Source organism: Eubalaena glacialis, chromosome 16, assembly GCF_028564815.1.
Source record: "Eubalaena glacialis isolate mEubGla1 chromosome 16, mEubGla1.1.hap2.+ XY, whole genome shotgun sequence".
In the NCBI taxonomy this organism is placed as follows: domain Eukaryota; kingdom Metazoa; phylum Chordata; class Mammalia; order Artiodactyla; family Balaenidae; genus Eubalaena; species Eubalaena glacialis.
This window is the reverse complement of record NC_083731.1, coordinates 63333860-63354721: the sequence shown is the minus strand read 5'-3', so window position 1 is coordinate 63354721 and position 20862 is coordinate 63333860.

Below are 20862 nucleotides of genomic sequence, written 5' to 3'. Positions count from 1 at the left end.
TTAATGCATCACCCGAGGTCAGCCTGGGAGCTTACTTTTGGCAAGAAATACTTCCAAAGAGAATAGTCTGGAAAGAACATTTAGCTCAAGCTTGGAATTTACCTCTCCAGGGAGCTCATAGCCTCTCTTGTCTCTCCCTATTAAATTATTCATTCATTTTTTTAATACTTAAAATGAGTAAAATGAATAATTTTAAGTAGTTTCATTCTTTGAAAATTTTATTTATATTTGGATGCTTAGATAGACACATACTTTTCCTCTCCTTTACTCCTTCCCCTCTTTCCCCCAAACCAACCATCAGTCTTTTGATACACTCTGTTCTCACTTTTGATACTTTCATTTGGCCAAGCTTTATATTCTGGACAGAAGCTTCCAGTGCCCTTTTCACTGTAAGACCTTTACCATGGCAGATGTCTCCCTAACCTGAATATTTGCTCATCATCTCTCCAAATGTTCCAACAATTCTGGGCAAACTATAATACTTTTTCTCCACAGTGATATTAACATTTCTCTCTTGGCCTTTTTTTTAAAGATTATTGTAGTGCCCCCTTAGAGAGGCACCAAAGATACGGCCGATTATAAATTCAGTCTGTGGCAAACTTTATTTCAAGTTTGTTTTATCACCTCTTCTTTCCTCAAAGAGGGAACAATGTTTAATATTAACCCAGAAATGCTACCACTCACTCAGTTTTTTCAAAAACTACAAGTTTTTGAGTTTTCAGATTTTATATGTTATGCCACAGGCAGAAAAGTACTGGGGAAAAACACCGCGGGGCCTGGTATGTGGAGCTCGTTGGCTGCTGACACCTCTTTGTTTTTGCAACTCTTTTTGTCAAAGCCTGAGTTTTGCAGTTGATACCATGTCCTACCTGTTGGCAGTCGCCCCCATCTAGCTGCCTTCCCACTGAGTTTACTGTTCAGACTCGCTGGAAAAACCGGATTGAATTTAAGCCCTTGCAGATAGCTGAAAACACACAGAGTGGGACCCACCCACTGATACCTTTGGTTTCTGAGCTTTTAAAACAGCTCTGATTTGGAGAGTTCCCTAAGTGGAAAGTTTTAAGAAAGTCTCTGCTTCACAGTTGTTAATTATTTTGCAATCCAAGTACATCACTGCACTTTCATCCTAAAGACACACAGGCAACCTGTTGCTTGTGGATTTCTGAAATAGTCAGTGTTTTAGTTTCAAGCATGCACTTCATATTTTGGAATAAAGACAGAGTGATTTGGTACCTGCACAGATACAAGCTGTGTCTCCCTCTGGGAACATGCCCCAGAGAGAGGAACAATTTAAATAAAGTAACAAGTATAGCATTTTGAAATTGTTGGAAGTATTTCTAGAATTGTTTCCTGGGGAGATGGAAAGCGGTCTAAAAGAGAAAGTAGAGTTTTGATTCATGGTAACTTACTGTGGTTTCTAAAGGCCGTCTGGTTGCAGGAGAAATAACACTTGCTTAAGAGCATTGTTCCTCCATTTATTCACTGGTAGAGAGACGATCATAACACACATAACACATGTTACTTGGCTGAAGAAATCCAAATTGGAAGATAAGAATATTTATTGTTATTAATGCCTGTGAGGCCCACTGAGGAGATTATAGACAAATATTGTCGTGAATACAATTATGTCATCCACTGCCCTGGCCATAGGTGACCAGGTCTTGGTGGGCACCTGACCCAAGATCTTCCAATCCAGATGCTCACCACTTTGTCTGCTAAATATAAGACCAAGTAGACTGTGCTTTGGATTTGTGCAAATTAAAATTCCATATCTGCTTTAGGCAGCCTTCAGAGCAACATGGCAGCTTTGGCACTCTCTGAAATATTGATAGTTGCTGAATAGTTCTGTTTCCTTGTTTTGTCCATCTCACAGTTCAATTTCAAGCCCTAGATTTGCTAATTTGTTGATTTTGCTAAGAGCCCTATCTCCACTAAGCATCTCCATAGGCTGGGGCTTGTTGCTGATCAAAGCTCTGACTGCCTGTTTTGTTCTCATTTATTCTAGATCTGCGCTGTCCTATACAGTAACCATTATTCATCTGTGGCTCTTTAAGTTAATTTAAGTTAAATAATACTAAAAATTTAGCTTGTATGACATAGAAACAGTCAAAATTGTCAAAACATAGAAACAAAGAGTAGAATGGTGGTTGTCAGGGGCTAGGGGGAGGGAGACACAGAGACTTGCTCTTTAACGGATACAAAGTTTCACTTACATAAGATGATTAAGTTCTGGAGTTCTGCTATACACTTTTGTGCTTATAGTTAGCAATATTGTACAATTAAAAATTTGTAAAGAGGGTACATCTCATGCTCTTACAATAATAATAATAATAATTCAATTCCTCAGTCACACTAGCCAACTTTCAAGTGCTCAAGAGCCACAGGTAGCTATGGCTACCATATTTGGATAGCATATATATAGAGCATTTCCACCATTATAGAAACTTCTATCAGACAATGTTACCTACCTGGGTTCTTGGACTCTTTAATCAATAAAAATTGATAGGAGGTCAGATGAAGAATTCAGGAAAGGCTTTACGGGGACTCATGTTGCAGCACGAGGGAGCAAAAGCAAGTAATAAGTTCCCTTGCTGGTTCCTTAAATGGCGTGAAAGTAGAGGCAGATGTGTGGGTAGGACTTAGGTGGTCTACCCACCCCCTTAGTGGTGCTGTGTGCAGGTATCTTGTGCAGTATCCTGCTTGTGCCCCTCACACCTCAGAAGTAGCAGCTGGGTTTTGTCCTCTTTGCATCTTGTTCATAATTTGCCCCAACTATGTATGCACACAGTTATTTTTAGTCCCTTGAGGTTTTTTGTATTCTTTTCCCCAGGAGACATTTGTCCAGGTGTAAACACTGCAACAAAAGGTCCCAGGTCCCAGGTTCCCGCCTTTCTCAACAGCACTAGCTAATCTTCATTCATTGGTCTGGAAGTTTTTTTACATCCTTAGACAGAGCACATTCTTTGCATCAGATAAGGCAGGCAGGAGGGAAATAATACACAACATAATTTAAACAAGTTTATCAATAAAGGGCATATATTCACTTATGAAACTGGAAGTCTGCAACGTTGGTTTGAGTCAACTGCATAACTGTTTGTCAAAAACTTGTTTTTCTGTTTGCCTTCCACTTCTGATTTGTGTCAGCTTTCGTCTCAGGCTGCCTTCTCAACATGTTTACAAGGGGTTTGCTCGTGATTCCCAGGACTACACAGTTTTACAAATCTAGTAGACTTACCTATTCTCAGAAGATAAAAGAAGTGTTTTTATCTCTAGATGTAAGCACAAACCTTTCCTGAAATTTATCAGCCCAAATTTCATCATTTTCTAACCTCCAAACAAATATGTGGCCCAAGAATAGAATTATATGGCTTAGTCCAGGCATCAAAGCAAGGACTGTGAGATAGCACGAATGATGATCAGCATAGTTAAAGAGAGGGAGTGGTTGATGGGAAGGTGCCCCAGAATATCTATTAATGTTCTGTATTAGTGGTTCTCAACAGAAGGTGATTTTACCCTGCAGGGAACACATAGCAATGTCTGAAGACAACCTTAATTGTCACAACTGGAGTCATTCTAAAGGGATTCTGCTAAATATCCTGCCGTGCACAGGACAGTCAGTGAAGCTTTATCTGGGCCAGTGTCAACAGTGCTGTGGTTAAGAAATCTTTTTCTATGAGATTCTCTTTTATGGAATGCAATTTAAATTTTAAAAGTAACTTTAATGATTTGCATACTGAAAAATACAGAGCTAGACCTGGCTTCAGGCACGATCTGATCCAGAGATTTGCAGTCTTACATATTTCACCTGCACTTTCTTGCAATTCTCTTTACTCTTCCATCATCTAGGTTCTCAAATTATCTTCCTCATTACAGCACCAGTGTTGGCTATATTCTGACACTGTTCATCCATGCAATCAGCCATCTAGTGAAAATAAAATAATTTTTCCAGTAGCTTTCACAAAAGAGAGAGGAAGCTTCTTTCTCAGAACCTACCTGCATTAGCTTCTTTCTTCCAGTTATCCAGAATTTTATCACATGTCCATTCCTGAACCAGTCTATGACTAAGAATTTGGTCACTTTTCACTTAAATGTTACATAACAAGAATAGGGTTATTTTAGAAGGAAAAATCTGGACACTGGCTAGGAGCTGGGGAGACTGATTCCATATTATATAGACAACTAACAAATATTGATGGCTATGTTGGTGGATTGCATCACTATTAACTCTAGCCAACACCCAGCAGACTAGAATCGTTGTGTGACTCCAACAGAACTTTGAAGTATAACTGCAGAAATGGGATGGGGGATCAAGTAAATTCATGAAAAACTTGCAACGTATGCTTGATCAGAGAAGTGCTTTCTCACTGGTTCCTTGTAATCTGATCCTTTTGAATCATCTACTTCCACACATTTACATAATATTCCACATCAGCAAGGAGGGGTAATATTGATAGGACATTTTTACGTCCTCATGTGAAATTTTCAATTTCATTTGCATCCCCACCTTTCATTAGTTGTATATCTTGGAGAAGTCACTGACTCTGAGTGGCACAGTTTCCCCTTTGGAAAAAGGGAGCTAACAATGGTACCTACTTCCTGGAGTTGCTCTGAGAATTAAATTTTTTAAGTGAATAACGATTTTAAGTAGTAATTGTATTTTTGTAAATGCACAGTTAACATTAGCTATGATTGTTTTTCTCAATGGTATTGTTTTTCTCAATGGTATTCAGATATCTAAAGCCATAAATATCATTCTTACTGGGCAGTACTTCCATGATGCTTCTTTCTAAATTATATCTGTTGAATTCTGTAATGTCATATTTTACCCTATCTCTTGATATTGTACTACTGTCTCAAAATTGTCTTCTTCATTTCTGTTATTTAATAAAGGCTCTTTTCTGGAATCTTTGATTTATTTTTTAGATAGATAGATAGATATGATTACTTAGCATGTTTTCCATTATTTCCCGAAGTCATAATCTTCAATCTAAAAGAGAGGAAAACATTAATCCTTCTTTCAGCAACACTTACAGATAGAAATGCATAACAGATAAGTGCTGTTGTTATTTTTAATCTTCTTTCTTTTACACATGAATAAGCAGAAAAAGAGTACTGAATGTGACTTGAGATGTTAGAGACAATTTGCAGTTTAACATCTCGAGGACCAAAAAAAAGTTTACCTCTGCATTGGAATGTAGTCTCCGTACCCCTTAAAAAGAGAGAAAGAAACTAACATTTCTTGGGTACCTACCTAGTATATTTCAGGTAGGTACTAAGTAATTAATCAATGAGATATTTCTTTGTTTGGAGATAATAAAATTGAATCTCTGGAAAGTTTAGTAACTTGCTTGAGAAAGTGGAGAATCAGGGATTTGAACAAGGATCTGATTGACTTTAAGTTCTGTTTTCTCCTACGGCATCCTGGCTGCCTCAGAGACATATTCACATGCACTACAATTTTATTCTCAAAAAGAACTCCTTGGGTTGTGTTCCTACATTCATCTTACTTTTTTTTTTTTTTTTAACATGGAATGCAGGATGCTTCTTCTTTAGTTAGTAGGTATATACCTTCCCTCGGAAGATCTATTTATCTCTTAGAAGGCATGGATGATGTTGAATTTCTTCTGCTTTTGTTTGCTTTCTGTATATGTTCTCTTATTTGCCAACCCTCTTGATACCAGTTCTGAATCCTCTATGCCTCTCAAAACATCTTATCATGGTTCATTAAAATATATTTTCCATTCTGCCTAGAAATCCTTTAACCTCTAACTCATTAATTTGGCAAATATATATGTGGAATTATGTGCTGGTTGCTGTACTGGTAACTAAAGCACTCCTCAGGCTTCTATGTACCTTCTTAAGGAGGGATTGCTTGCTAGGTTACAGTTAGACATTTTGCTTTTGTTTGAGTGATTAAATTTTTTTCTTTTCATGATTTCAAGATATTTTCTTCCTTGATTTCCAATATAAACCATAGTATATTTTTTATGTTCCTGATACTTTATAATATTCTACATATAACAGTGGATTGTCTCAAAAAAACTGAGCCATTTATTCTGCCATAAGAAAGTTTATTACCATTGGTTCTCTACTCTTAACAAACAAATTTATAACATTATAGTATGTGAATGTAGTATTTTACATGATTTTCAAAGATATATAATAGAGAACCTTTGTGTGATTTCAAGACACTTTCATTTGCCCGGGAAAATATCATTACTAACTTTACCTGAATATGACTTTTAAAATGAAAATAAAATAAAATATAGAATGTCAATGACAAGGATGGTGCTGAAGGGAGAAAAAAGAGTGGGCAACCATTAAGTAGATGAAGTTTACATATTTAGTAGTAAACAAAAATAGGTTTATAGTTGGTCAGCAGAAGAAACATTTTGCAGTCTCTAAAAAAACTTATTTTGGTTTTTCTATTGATTGTGTAACTAATCACTCTACAACTTAGAGCCTTGGAACATCAACCATTTTATTATATCTCCAGATTTTGTGGGTCGAGAATTCTGTTAGGAGTCAGCTGACAGATTTTTCTACTCCACATGGCACCAACCAGGGTAACTTGGTTGTATTTATCTGGTGTAAGGACTGGCTGGGAGGGTCCAAGTTGGCTTCTCTCACACATCTGACACCTTGGCAGGGAGAGGTTGAAGTCTGGGCTCAGATGGGGCAGTCAGTGGCTGGTCTCACAAATGGCCTTTTCTAGCACTGTGGTATCAGGGTAACTTCTTACTTGGAAGCTCAAAACTCCCAAAGAGTATGTTTCAAAAGACTTGGGTGAAGCTGTAAGAATTCTTTTGACTCTGCTTCATATGTTCTGGAACATGACTTCTGCAGTGTTTTATTAGTCAAGAAAGTCACAAATTCCAGCTCAGATTCAGGAGGAGAGGGATTAGACACTACCTCTCAATGGGAAGAGTATCATAGTATTTTCAACCAGCTTTAATATATCACATTCATCTTTTGCTGTATGCCGTGTACCCTAAATTATATAATGGGTTAATTTTCAGCCACAGTTTCCAGCCTTAAAGGTATAGTAGTTGCTGAGACAGAAACAACACATAATAAAGCTAAGGATAAAAAGGTAAATATATAAAAAATCACCTACATGTTTATAGTTAACATCACTAAAAATTGCCTGCATTGTAGCCACAATCCAATTTCTAATATTCACATAGATTAAATCAACTAGAACTATGTTACCCTGAAACAGATAGGATGGGTATACCGGAGTTTACACCACAGAAGAGAAAGTTGCTTATAGCTTATATTTTCCCATACTTTGATTTTCTTAGCTCTGCTAGTGATCTAACTTGAATATCCTATGTTTCTGTGCCAAGTTATAAACCAGTGGGCAGAAGAGTCATTTTTAAAAAATATGGCTCCTTTTTAGAGAAAAGAAAAGGGGTATATAAAGAAGACTTCTTACCAGTTGATAAACTTTGACCTCAAGGCAAATTTCCCCAGGATGCCCAAATTGAATTCTTTTTATTCCCGTCTCTTTAATGAAGTTACTGAAGGGAGGACATCTCAGGTTTTTCCTCCAGTTTCCATGGTTCCTGTTCATAAATTTTTCACATTTCTACTATTGGCTAAAATGACACCTACTGCAAAAATTAAACCCAGCTGACAGGAACTAAGATGAGATGAGTCCTCCTTGCTCTTTTCTAGTAGAACATTTGTTGGACCTTTCCATAGGGTTAAAAAGCATCTGAAAATGAAATAAGATGGCGCAACCTGTCTTGATAATGACTATGGAATGGTTATGATCATATTTAAATTCACATAAATATGAATATATTAAGCTAGCAGACAAGAATTTTACAACTGGAGAAAAATGAAATAAAGCTGTAATACACTTAATTATCTGAATTCCTGTCGATATCTATCATTACAAAGTACCAACAGCAGTACAATTTTGTCCTAAGCCTCTAGACACTCAACCAAAGAGCGAGACTACATATATTCCTACAACTCCCAATGGAGGTATTGAGATTACACATGCTTTCACTAATTTAAAGAGGGACTTTCACACTGGGATGCATTAAAAAGAGAACATTTAAATAAAAAGCAATTTGCTTTGCCTGTAATTGAATTCCCCTTGCTGTTATTGCTAATTATTGACAATATTTGTGATTGACTAAGAAGCTTTTGCATTCAGAGTCAAAATTATTTTTCTGCTGGGTCTTAGAAGACAGTGGCTGTCTCTTCGATATCACAGACTGTTACCATGGAAATAATTGTGATTTGAGAAATGTATTAGCAACATACAAAAAACTGCTTTGTACAGAGAATTCCCTTCCCTTCACTGCTGTGGGCATTGTACAGTCTTGCATAGTAAGTACATGATAATGACTTTTCACATTTATATAATGTACCTTTGTTTTACAAAGTACTACACAATAGATAGAGCGTGGTATATGCAACTATCAAGAAAGGAGTAGAAAAGCAAATTGAAGGCAATGAAATGGAATTATTCTATATCTTAGGAGAAATTTACAATTAAATTAAATTTTGCTTTTAAACTTCTTAACATTGAGAAGATATCTGTAAATATTAGCAATCTCAGTAAGAAAAAATATCTAATGTTTTGTTTTAAAGCACACATCTTATTTCTAAACCTATTATCAGTTTTTGCCATTTATTATTTTTTGATGTGAATATATAGACTATCAGTCCATTTTTCTGGTTGAACAAACATCTTCTCTGCCCAGACCATTAGAAGAGTCTTCCTTATTTTCCGTATGCTTCAGTCTAATTTAGAATCCATTCTTGAGAGACACCTGAGAGAATTTACCCTATAGAGAATTTGGCCTAAGATGGTCTTATTAGAAGACTAATGCATATGGAACTTATTTGGAAAAAGAGGGGATGGAGAAAATGAATGGATTACCTTAAAACAAGTGAGAGAGGCAGATATTAGGTAGCCACAAGAACTTTTGGATTCTGACTTTCTGATTTCTTGTTTCAACTCCTAGAAGGTAGGGCTTTCCTGCCCTTTGGTCCACTCCTTCCTTTTCAGTTGAGTTCGATGAGTGATTTTTTGTAAACTGGCAAGTACAGAAGCTCAAACTGAAATAGATATGAGTAATGGGATAACAAGCAGCCTATAGACAAAGAAAATGCAGAAATTAATACAAAATAATGGTGGGGGCCGATGAGAATTCCTCTATCTGGCTTCTGAGTCTGAGAATCTGTGGCGTGCATATGTAAGACAGATCATTATAGCCTGTAGCTCATATAACTCATCCTGCATACCTGATGGGGGACTCTAATTCCATGTTGCCAGGTTGGGAGCAAACGCAGACAGGACAAATTCATACATAAACTGCTCAGGGATGCCCTTTTATAGTCATGGTCAGTTTTTGTGCCTAATGCAAACTTGCTGACATATCAGGTGTCTTTAATTAGTTTTTTTGGGTTTTTTGTTTTTCTTTTTGTTTTTGGCCAAACTAGATATTCTGATAGAATGTCAGTGTTTGGAAGAACAGGAAGATTTAAAGAATTACATGGCACTCTCCAATGTACTGCCCATCCCAATCAATAATCATTAAGTGAAGAAATAGCGTGATCCCTTCTCATATGAGGTAGGACGAAGATTGCTATTTAGTTCAGGTTCATCTTCCTAAGTAAAGTTTGAGAGAGAAGATACTTTACTTCAGGGCTGTAATATTGCATGATACTTTATTGCAGGGCTGTAATATTGCATAATTGATGAGATCAGTTACTATGTAACCCTCTGCAGTAGCATCCTGCATTTGTTCCAGCCCTCAAAGAGTCTTAGGCTGAGATTGTTTTACAAGTAAGTTTAAACAAAGTTTCAAAAAAAATAATCTTTATTTTATATAAATTGTTCTCAATAATAGGAAAACAGTTAAAGCAGTACAACAAATTTTATTAGTCTAATATAAACTTTATTTATAACTATACAAAAACAATATCAGAAAATAAAATATAGGTATACATCACTTAGATGAAAAAATATAGTATTAGCTAATTAAATCCACTTAGCTAATTAAATAATACATTCTTATCAAATAGGGATTATCATGCATGCAAGATTGGTTTAATATAAGAAAAATTACCATTGTAATTCATTACACTAAAGGCATAAAGGAGAAATATCACATGATTATCTCAATTACAAAATATACTTTATTATTTAGAAATAAAGGGGAAGTTATTTAATTTATTAAGGGCTACATACACAAAACCTACAGACAAAATAATTAACTGAGAGACTTAAACAGTAAACTTTAAACTGGAAATGAGATTGTAATATCTGCCATCATCACTTCTGGGTAAAATGGGACTGGAAGTATGGTAAATACTACAATGCCAGAAAATTACAAATTATAATGGTTGGAGGAGATGAATCTGTTGTTCTTCAGTTGACGTAATCATCTACATAGAATATTCAAGACACAACAAACTATTAGAACTAATATTATATTCAGTAGGCTTATTGAATACAAAAATTAATAGCATTCACCCAGAAAATATAATAGTACTAATAGTACCAAAATAAAATAAAGTACCATTCATGATAGCAAACACAACAAAAACATCTTCTAAGAATTCAACAAGAATGCACAAAACTGATCATAGACAAAATTAAATCTATTACTGATCTTCAAAGAAAATCAAAATGAAGTGATACACAATGAGCATAGATGGAAGTATTCCAACTGGAATTTTAGAGGTACCCAACAAAATCATTCTGAAGTTTGAGGCTTAATAAAGACCCACAATGAGCTGTTGCATGTTTTCAAAAGAACAGAGAGTAGGACTTCTCATACCAGATTTTAAGACACAGTACAAAGTAATTGTAATAAATATTAGTATTGTGTTTGTATAGTAACAGATGAACCAACAGATATTACAGAATATAGAGCTCAAAAATAGGGTTGCATACATACAAAAAGTGGAAATATGGTGACATACAAAGTATAGTAAAGTAATAGTAGTATTCAATCTACTATTTAATAGACAATGTCTGGAAAACTGTAATATTACATGGAGAATAAAAAAAGCTTAACCCCTATTTTACCATATACAAAGGTGGACATCAAATGGATTAAAGTAAAACGATAAAGTTAATTGAAGAAAGTGGCAAAGATTCCCTTTGTGAGCTAAGGGTGAAAGACTCTTTTTTAACAAGACTCAGAAAGCACAAACCAAGTTTAAAAATGATGCATTTTACTACATCCGAATTTTAAAATATTTGCTTCATTAAATTTACAGATGAATGATATGTTGTAATAAAATATTTGTTGTGTCTAAAACAGGTTGATATCTAGAATATAGAGAACTCTGGCAAGTCAAAAATACAACAAGGAGAATACCAGTAAAGCATGGAAAGGGATATGAATAAAGCTACGAATCTGCAGAAGGTGGGGCTCAAACGCTGGTGACTGTATAAAGATGTGTTCCCACTTACTAATGATGAAAGAAATGCAAATGAAACAATCTCTTATATCCTTCAGAGTCACAAAAATTAGAAAGACGCATCTTAGCATTATTTTCAAGGGTGTAGAAAGAAAGAAACTCAACAGCTCTCTTTGTGACTGCAAATATTATCTACATGCTCTTAAGTGATATAGCCGTATTCACTGGAATGAAGAATGTCTATTCCTTATGACCTAGGAGCCCTCCTTGGTGTGTGCTATATATGTCCATGTATATATACACAAAATTATATTTTATAAGTTTTATAATTTATTATATATTTATAATTATCCCATGTGTCTACCTATCCCATGTGTATCCCATGTGTATCCCATGTGTCTATCCCATGTGTCATACCTATCTAAAAGATAGGTATGATTATTTTTGTCTTTGTATTGTTTCTGACGTCTAGGAGTTAGGAATCAGAGATATCTACAACTAAGGTATACACTCATAAAATGTAGAATAATATGTAGTAGCTAAAAGCAAACTTTTAAATTACAAAATTTGAATAGAGCTTAGAAATATAGTTTAAATGAAAACACTATAAGAGAATGACAAATATAAGAAAGAAATTTATCAAAGAATATAAGAGAATACCATGTTATACAAAGATGCATACATATTTAAAGTAATAGCTCAAATACATTAGGTTCGTTTTAATCAAGGAGGAGAAAATGGGTTGAAATTGGAAAATAACATAAAACAAACAAAAAGACATGGCACCAACAGGTTCAAGCATGTGTTGTGAGAGTATGGTTACCTGTGTGTACAAGGTTATAAAATTAAAGAAAATAAACAAAATAACAATCAATGCACATGTTGATAATTATGAGTTCACAAAATATTTTCATCATTTAAAGGTTAACTTTCCTAAAAATTATCATGTTTCATGTTATTCTGAGCATTTGCAAAAGTGATCTTAACTAATTCCCAGAATTCTTTCAGGCAAAAGAAAAGATTTTTTAATTATTTCACTCTATGTGCCTTATCTGTGTTATCTCTTCTCATGATCATCTGTGTGTTTCAAATAATATTAAGAGAGATATTTAGTAGGCATGGACCCAGGTTAGATTTAGTTGGTGGTTTGAGTCTTATTATTTCTACTATGTGGTAAGTGTTGCCTATGGTTTAAGAAGAGGCAATTTTAAAGAAAGGCATAAACAGAGATTTCTGCGGTGAGAAAGTTTTTATCAGGTTAGTTTCCGGAGAGGAGAAAATGACATCTGTGTTTTATAAGGGTTATAGAAAGCAATTGGCTTTAATAGTATAAGCTACACATTAAGAGGAAAGAGACAATTAAGTGTTGGGTATTATAATTATGCAAAGAAATTTCTAAGGTGGTTCTTAAACTATTTTGTGTCAGCTATTGCATATTTCAAATTTGCCTTTATTCAATTTCCTTCACTTTTACTGTCTGAATATAACATTAATGAAAAAGAGAGAAAATGAGACTGAAACTTACAAACCTATAAATAAAACCTTAATATTTGTTCTCTTTGAAGCTGCACTCATCGGAAGAGATGTACCACAACTCATAATGGAAACCCTAACCAGGAATTTCCACACTTTCTGGAATGGGCAATGTTCGTGTATTTATCTTTCCTTTACTTTTTTCCTTATTATTAAAATAGGCTATGGTCTAAATATATTTCAGAACATTTAGAATATAAAAAAACAGTAAAACTACCTATATTCCTACCACCCAGATAAAACTCTGGAGATGTAGAAACTTGTGTGAAGCTAAGAGCAAACTGACATTTTGTAATCTGCTTTTCTGACATTTTTTAAACACTTTCTTACATCTCAGTAGTATGCTAAAAATAATATCCTTTCAGATGGAAATGTCTTAAGTGATTTAACAAGGTCCTATAGATTTATTAATATTGTATGGAGGATTTTGCTATTGTCAATTACATGGTGATAAGCATTCAAGGACATGATTTGTTTTGAAAATTAGCCCTTATTTGGCACTTTATTTTATGTATGCATTTTGTTAAGAGTATATTGTGGAATTTTGATGTTTTTTGCCATTCGGAAGGTCTGTTTTTATAATAGATTTTAGAATTGATTTAGGGTTACTAGGGCAATGGATATGCTTGTCCTCTAAGCTGGCTCTACGCTTTCTCTCATTTGCTATTATTTTCCTTCTTTTAAGCTATTGATTTGGAAGGTAAATATCTATTTTTTCTATTAGTGCTTGCCTTCAAATGTTTAGAAAAACACATCAGTTTTTTCTAAATATAAACAACAGCATATATTTATTCTTCTGTTAAAGATCTTAAATGTTTAATTTCTTCCCACCTTCCCTCCTCAATTTTTAGTTTTTACTGATCTAATTTACATTTAGACACAGACTGTTTTTATGAAATTTTATTACTGTTATATATTATATATCCTAAGTCAAGTTTTCCTTTTTAATTTGCATTAGTTTATAACCATAATAGCAATATTTTTAAAAACACAACTCTATTATTTACAGGGTTTCCCTGTTGCCCATCATCTTGGTCTTACATCTGTACTTTCCTAATTTTATCGTCTTTGTTTTAGTTAATCGTTCAGTCTCTAAGTGCATTTTAAACATGTAAATGGGTGCTGTTTTTTTTTTTTTCCTTTTTGCTACCTCTTTATATCTATGGCTATCTTTTTTAGAAATTTTTAATTGAAGTATAGTTGATTTACAATGTTGTGTTAGTTTTAGGTGTACAGCAAAGTGATTCAGTTACACACACACACACACACACACACACACACACACACACACACATATATATATATACATATTCTTTTTCAGGTTCTTTTCATGTTCTTTTATACCTTTTATTATAGGTTTTTACGAGATATTGAATATAGTTCCCTGTGCTATACAATAGGTCCCTGTTGTTTATCTATTTTATGTATAGTAGTATGTATGTGCTAATCCCAAACTCCTAATTTATCCCTTCCCCCTCTATGGCTATCTTGATAGCTATCTTGATCTAGTTTTCACCCAGAAAGACAGCTAGAGAATTCTTGATAAAAATTTTATTCTTCTCCTTTCCTGAAATTATTGTGGTCTTTTCTATAGTATCTTCAAACACCTCGAAACATTTAAAGTAGACATATCATTTTTAAAATGTTGGATGTATCTGTAAATTTCTCTTCTTGGATTTTTGTACTTTTTAAAGTTATCGTTGAAATTCTAAATGTTCATCTTGATACATATTTGTCTCTTTATTAATTTCCCCTGATACCTAGAAAACCCATTCAATTTGTCTATAGATTCGGTTATTTCTTCAACTCTGTAAATTTGTGTGTGTGTGTGTGTTTAAAGTTTCTTTAATTATATTTTCCTTTGTTTTTGGCTTTTAAACTCTCTTGAATTCCAATTATTAGTATTTTTACAATCCTGGGTCTATCATATCTGGCCATCTTCTTCTTCATAATTTCTTGTTTCTTCTCAGAGTTCTGGATGAATTCCTTGAGTATGTTATTCAGTTCATTATTTCAATTATGCAGTGTTCCATATGTTTCTCATTGCGTGTAACATAGGCTAACTCACAACCCTGACTTTCAACTTTAAATATCCTTTCCTGATTTCAGATCAATATTTCACTGTCACTGTGCAAAATTTTTGTGAATCCAGAACCGGTATCTTCTGGAACAACATGCAGTGCATCTGTTTCAGAGAGTGATGCTTCTTTTGATCTTTCTGATTCTTCAGAGGGGCCCCTCTGCTTTGTATCTTTTCACAGGTCTGATGATTTACACGGCTTGCTCATTTCAGAGTGTGGCAATCACCTATGCTGGAAAGGCTTCAAGACTCTGAGGTTTTCTTCTACTTGTAGCTCCCAATCAAAATGAATTTTGACAATACAGACTTTTTGTTACCCATCTTATTTGAAGAATGCCCTCCCGAACTAGCATTCTGTCACTGTAAGAATCAGCTCTGACATGTGTTTCTGTTGATTTTACGCAAAATGCATAACAGGAGTCTTAACATCATTCTGGACCATTTGCGGTCCTGGTCTGTTCTCTCCCTTTCAAGTTAAGAAGTGCCTGTGAGGCTTTATCAGGAGTCCCTCTGTTCACTTTCTAAGCTCTTTAATGAAACAAGTTGGCTCTTTTATCCTTACTTCAATTCAATCTGTACCTAATCTGGCAGAAGTAGCTTAAGGTGTATGAAATGTGAATGAGAGCTATCCTTCAAACTTCTCAGCACTGATACACGTTCTATCCAATTTTTGTATTTTATTGGTCTTTGAGATGCATGTATAGTGGGTAAGAAAACATTCCTTGCCTGTGGTCACATGGCCCTATTTATGCTTCAGTCTGCCATTGATTTGTAATCTGACAAATAAGAGCAAAACTTTTATTGGATATCAAGCAGATTGGATGAAAAATAAAATTAAGAAATTGCAAAATTTCTAGCCTGCTAACGTACACGGATGTATCGATATTTAGTAAATACAGCTTTCTTTCTTGGGTGGTGAAGAACTGGTATATTTCATTAGCAGGGAATTGTCCTGGTTGGCCTTATTTAATGACTGCCAAAAGTTTTAGTCAATTTAGAAAGAAAGTCTCTTGTGTATTGACACCAAGATAAAGCCTTTGAAAATCAAGTCAAACTGAGATCTGAGGAATATCCCCAGAACTGTGCATTTCAACTTTCTCCTTTCCCCTGAGATGTGTTTGGTGGGCCTCTGTATCACAGCCCTTTAAAGACAAACCCTGATACCATCAGTGGCTAATGATCAGTCCTTGCATTGGGAGCTGAAGAAAGTACCCCGGATTCAGGCTTGCTTTTCCTAATTAAAAGTGGTTAATAACTCTTTTATTGAAACTAGATTAAATTCTTATTTGGGAAACTTAATTTAAAGTATGACCTGTCAGCTCCGTGGCACTTCTATCCCATCTCATCTCCAGCAAACTGAAGGAGAGTGAATCGTGTTTTAATATTCTCCAAAAGGACAGAGTAAGCAGGAGAATTATAAAGTCTAGAATAAAGCAAAGTGGTCACTTTCATTGGATTTGCAGAGAAATCATAAATAATGAAGCCAAACAATTTGGTTTTCTGGATTTGTTTAGATATGTTATTCTAAAAATGTTGCTATGATATCTCCAGATGGATCATTTTTTTAATCCTAAAACTGCTGAATGGACACCTCCTCTTGCACCCATCTGGTTTGAATCCTTCTCTCCGGCCTCATTAAAGGGTATCTCAATGCACATGATCTCTGGCCCTGACTTCAATTCCTATCCTTCCAGAATAACTTTCAACTCTGCTTGTAAGGGGCTCATTCTGACTGGAGCAGTGTATGGCTAGGTTCATAACACTCTCTGAGATTTTGAGTCTCCCTTTGTGAGAGCAGCATTTAGGGGATAGTTCTGGGAGGGGAGGCAGGCAGTGTTGCTAAGAGTCAACAGCCCTTCTGGCCAGGAGGCAGGGAGACAGCCTGGGGACACCTGTGACCTTGAAACTTTGAGAACAACTGTAATAAATAATGCTCTTAACTTTGTCTACACAAAACTCCTGTGAAGAAGGTTAAGATATCATACCTCTTTTTATAGAATTAAAAACAATAATGTGAAGAAGATGAAAAAGTCATTGCTTGGCCCAAGTCATTGCTTGGCCTTGTGGATCAATGAGAAATGAGAACAGTCCTCAAAATTGTTCCTTTTTATTCTTTTCTTTTTCTTCTTAATGCTCTTTTCTATTAACTAGATGCAAATAATAGCTATTTTAAAATAGAAAGTTATACCTTTTCAGATCCTTCACAGAATTTTTAATGAACTGGTCTTATATTCTTATGAAAATCTATTCTTAAAATGTGAGTAAAATTTTTCCATTAAATATGCATAGAAGATGACACTATAATTCTACCTTTACATATTTTCCCTTTATACAATTGTTCTGTATTTCTAGAATCATGTCTCTAGCTTCAAATACACTTTCCTGGAATTCCCAATTCTTTTTATTTGGAAGTTTAAGTACCCTGTGTATGTGTTTTACCATTAGAAGTCTACTACTATTGTTTTTTGATTGATAAGCTACTTTTCTTTCCTTATTTTAGCTTTAATTTTCTTTCTGTAATTGTTCTGAATGTGTTCTTAATTTAGTTTGTTTATTTCAGTTACCTTGTTTTCATGTAAGTTGTCCATCTATGGAGATGATTACCTAGACAATTATGTTATTCAATCTACTTGATCATTTCTTGTTTTTATATCAAATAAAAATTTTATATCTTGTCTATGTTTAATGATTTTTTAAAAGTCAACATTTTTTCAGGCTCATATGTCATATATCCCCTAACTAGCATTTATTAAATGTCCACACTGGTACATGGAAGTTGTCATTTTCTAATGATGAAAATGTTTCTTGACTCATGTGTTTCTTTGTCATCACTTTGCTCTCATTAAAATGAAGCAGGTTAGGATGGTAAAGAATAAGGTAAATCCTGACTATGACACATAAATATGTTTCTAACGTTTACGTACTATGTATTCTCCTGGTACAAGTCTGTTTGACCAAAACATGCCCATTAGGGATTTGTTGAAACATTTTCTCAAGTGTCTGAGATATTTGTTGCTCATGATAATGTTTATTCATTCTTTGATAACCATTATTCATTTGTATATTGTTCTAGAATTCTTCCTTATTTCCTAATTCATAACCATGAGTTAATAATTTTTTAGTTCATAACTTCTCATAATTATGATAATGCTAATTTACGCCATTTGCATTTCCCTCCTAGATGGCCAGCTTTCTTCAGAGGCATTTTGCTCATTGAATGCTTGAAAAAGTGTGTTGTCCACTTCAGTGTGTGTGTATATTCCCTTGGTTTAGGGTTTCACTCAAGATTTGGGTGACTGTCAGGCCAGTAACACTTTGGAGGAAGACATTTTGAGAAAGCAATTTGAGTTCTTTGTCCTCACTACTGTAAAAAGTCTTACAATTTCTCGAATTTCTCTCTCATTTTTTTTTTTTTTTTTGGTAATACTATTTTGTTCAATATCCTTTAAAAAAAATTTGGTATGAAATCATGAATGCATAGTGTAAATTCAGTTTTTTCACTAAAGTCTCAGTCATAGAACTGCTGGTTTTGTAAGGAGCAATGCATGTTTTCAAAACTTACCAAGTGATATTACTTGGTTACACCATGTTTTACTTCACACTTAGAGGTGCCCTATTTATTAGAATGAAGGATGATATTTTGCCCAGGTAATAGTTTATTTATGGGATTATGCATAAAATTAGCAAAGTAGAAGAATATTTAGAATTTGTATATAAATATTTAATTGATAGATGAAATAAATTTCTCTCTCATTATTATTAACATTTCTCATTATAACATCCCCACTAATAAAGCATTTTCTATTAAACAGCCATTTTTGAGATCTTGCATATAGAATATGAATGTCCACTTTCATTAGAAAACTTAGTTACTAAGGCCACAGTGAAATATCAATAATTATAAGAAAGCCCAGATTTTTAATAAATTAATTTAAAAAACTCTTGCTCTGTGCTTCTTCCACATAATGTGTTTTTATTCCGCTAGTTGTCTCAAATACAGTTATGGCAGTGTTGCTAGAATGTTTTCCAAGAATCAGTACTTATTATGTATTAAAAAGAATTATTTCCTTCTTGTGGGCTAGTCAGACCCCAAGACTCATCTGACCCAAATTAAGGAGGCTGAGTAACCCATCGCCATAAATAACGCTTTGCCCAATTTTAGCTGATGAATTATGAAATGAAACAACATTAACAAAGAACATGAGGAAAAACTGACAACTGATAAATCTTTCAGCTTTACAACACTGTATTTCTTTCTTGAGATGAGTCTACTCAACCTCTCACATACTCCATCAATAGAACCTGTACCTTGACCTGCTTTTTCAGTGGGCAGTGGTGGATTTGCACTGCTCCATCAAAACTGTTTCAACCAGGTCCCATTGTAACTGACAGCAAATGTTTCACAGCTACTGATTTGGGTTAGGGGTGAAGTCTGTGGGCTTGGATCACAGTCAAAGTAAGTGGTCCACTCAGGACCCTAAAGCATGGCTTCATTATCACTCTAATCAACTGAGCTGCCAAGTCATTGAAGCACCGATGTCTCCAGAAATCCTTTTATGGCTCTTTGATTTACTTTTTACGATGTTTGAGATTTTTCATTAACCCTAGCAGACTCCTTTCTTGCTGTGACCTCATTTTTTCCCCTCAGGGCTGTCTTTTTCTTTATGTTGCACCGGTGAGGCAGACGAACTTTTTCAATTTTTTACAGATGGATTCAAATGGCTTCTGTAGAACCGTGCTCAATAAAAATGCAAATCTGGTGCTAGTCTCAGGGACATAGTCTACCTCTGAGTTAGGATCTTGATTGGCGTGGCTTGGGTTTGGGATTTATGTGACTGCCAGAGGTGAATATTTTTGGCTAAGTAAATAAGCTCTACATCGGGACAATGGGATGGGACTGTGGCTTTTTCTGGAAGTCAGGTGGGAACAAAGTGAGCTGGATGTCTGTGAGGCCACAAGAAAAATATGTAAGTTCATTAGCATTTGCAAATTCCAAGTAGAGAGATAAGTCACAGCTCAATAGAGCCTTTTAATCAGAATCCTATTACCTTCAAGGAATGATTATGTACGAACTTGCATTTTCAAAGGACAAAAACAAGCAAATAAAAAAGTAAAACCACTAGTGGGCTAGCCAGGACATTTTCTTCTAATGGTTACAGAAGAAGCACAAGGCAACACCTGCCATTCCAACACATTTCACGTCCTTGCTTGAGGCTCATGACAAAAACCAAAGACAAAGACTGTCATTATAATCATTGCTTTCATATTACTATTCTGCTATTTTAGACCTTTATGTTCCAGTAGTTTTCTCTAATACAATATTATAGAACAAATCTAGAATGGCTATGATTTAGGATAATTTCAAGAAGAATCAATTGATACTGTAAGTTTGTGTCTGTTTTTGGTTTTCATAATTTTTTCTGTTTTCTTAGATTTTATCTAAAAATGTGTAAAATTGTTCTAAACCTTAGGGATGTATAAAATTTCCTATCCTCAGTGAGCTCATATTTTAGTGGAGAGATACAAAATAAGCAAATACTGTAGATTCATGTTTTAAGTGCTTTGACAGAAAGCTGTACAGAAAGTGAGGGGAAGAAGTCCCTGCTTACTTCACAGAAGAGACAAGGATTACTCTGAGTCTAAAAAAGATGAGAAACAAATTTCTGCAGGAGGACAAAGCTAGATGTGGCCATACATCTCTTAACAGGGAAGAAATGACATAGACAAATACATAGCAGGATGAGAGAATATGAGGACATTGTGTTCAGAGAGTTGAAAGTAGTAGAATACTCAAGACATTTATATACACATTTTAATGGTACATCAGGAGACTGGGGATCAGCAGAGATGAG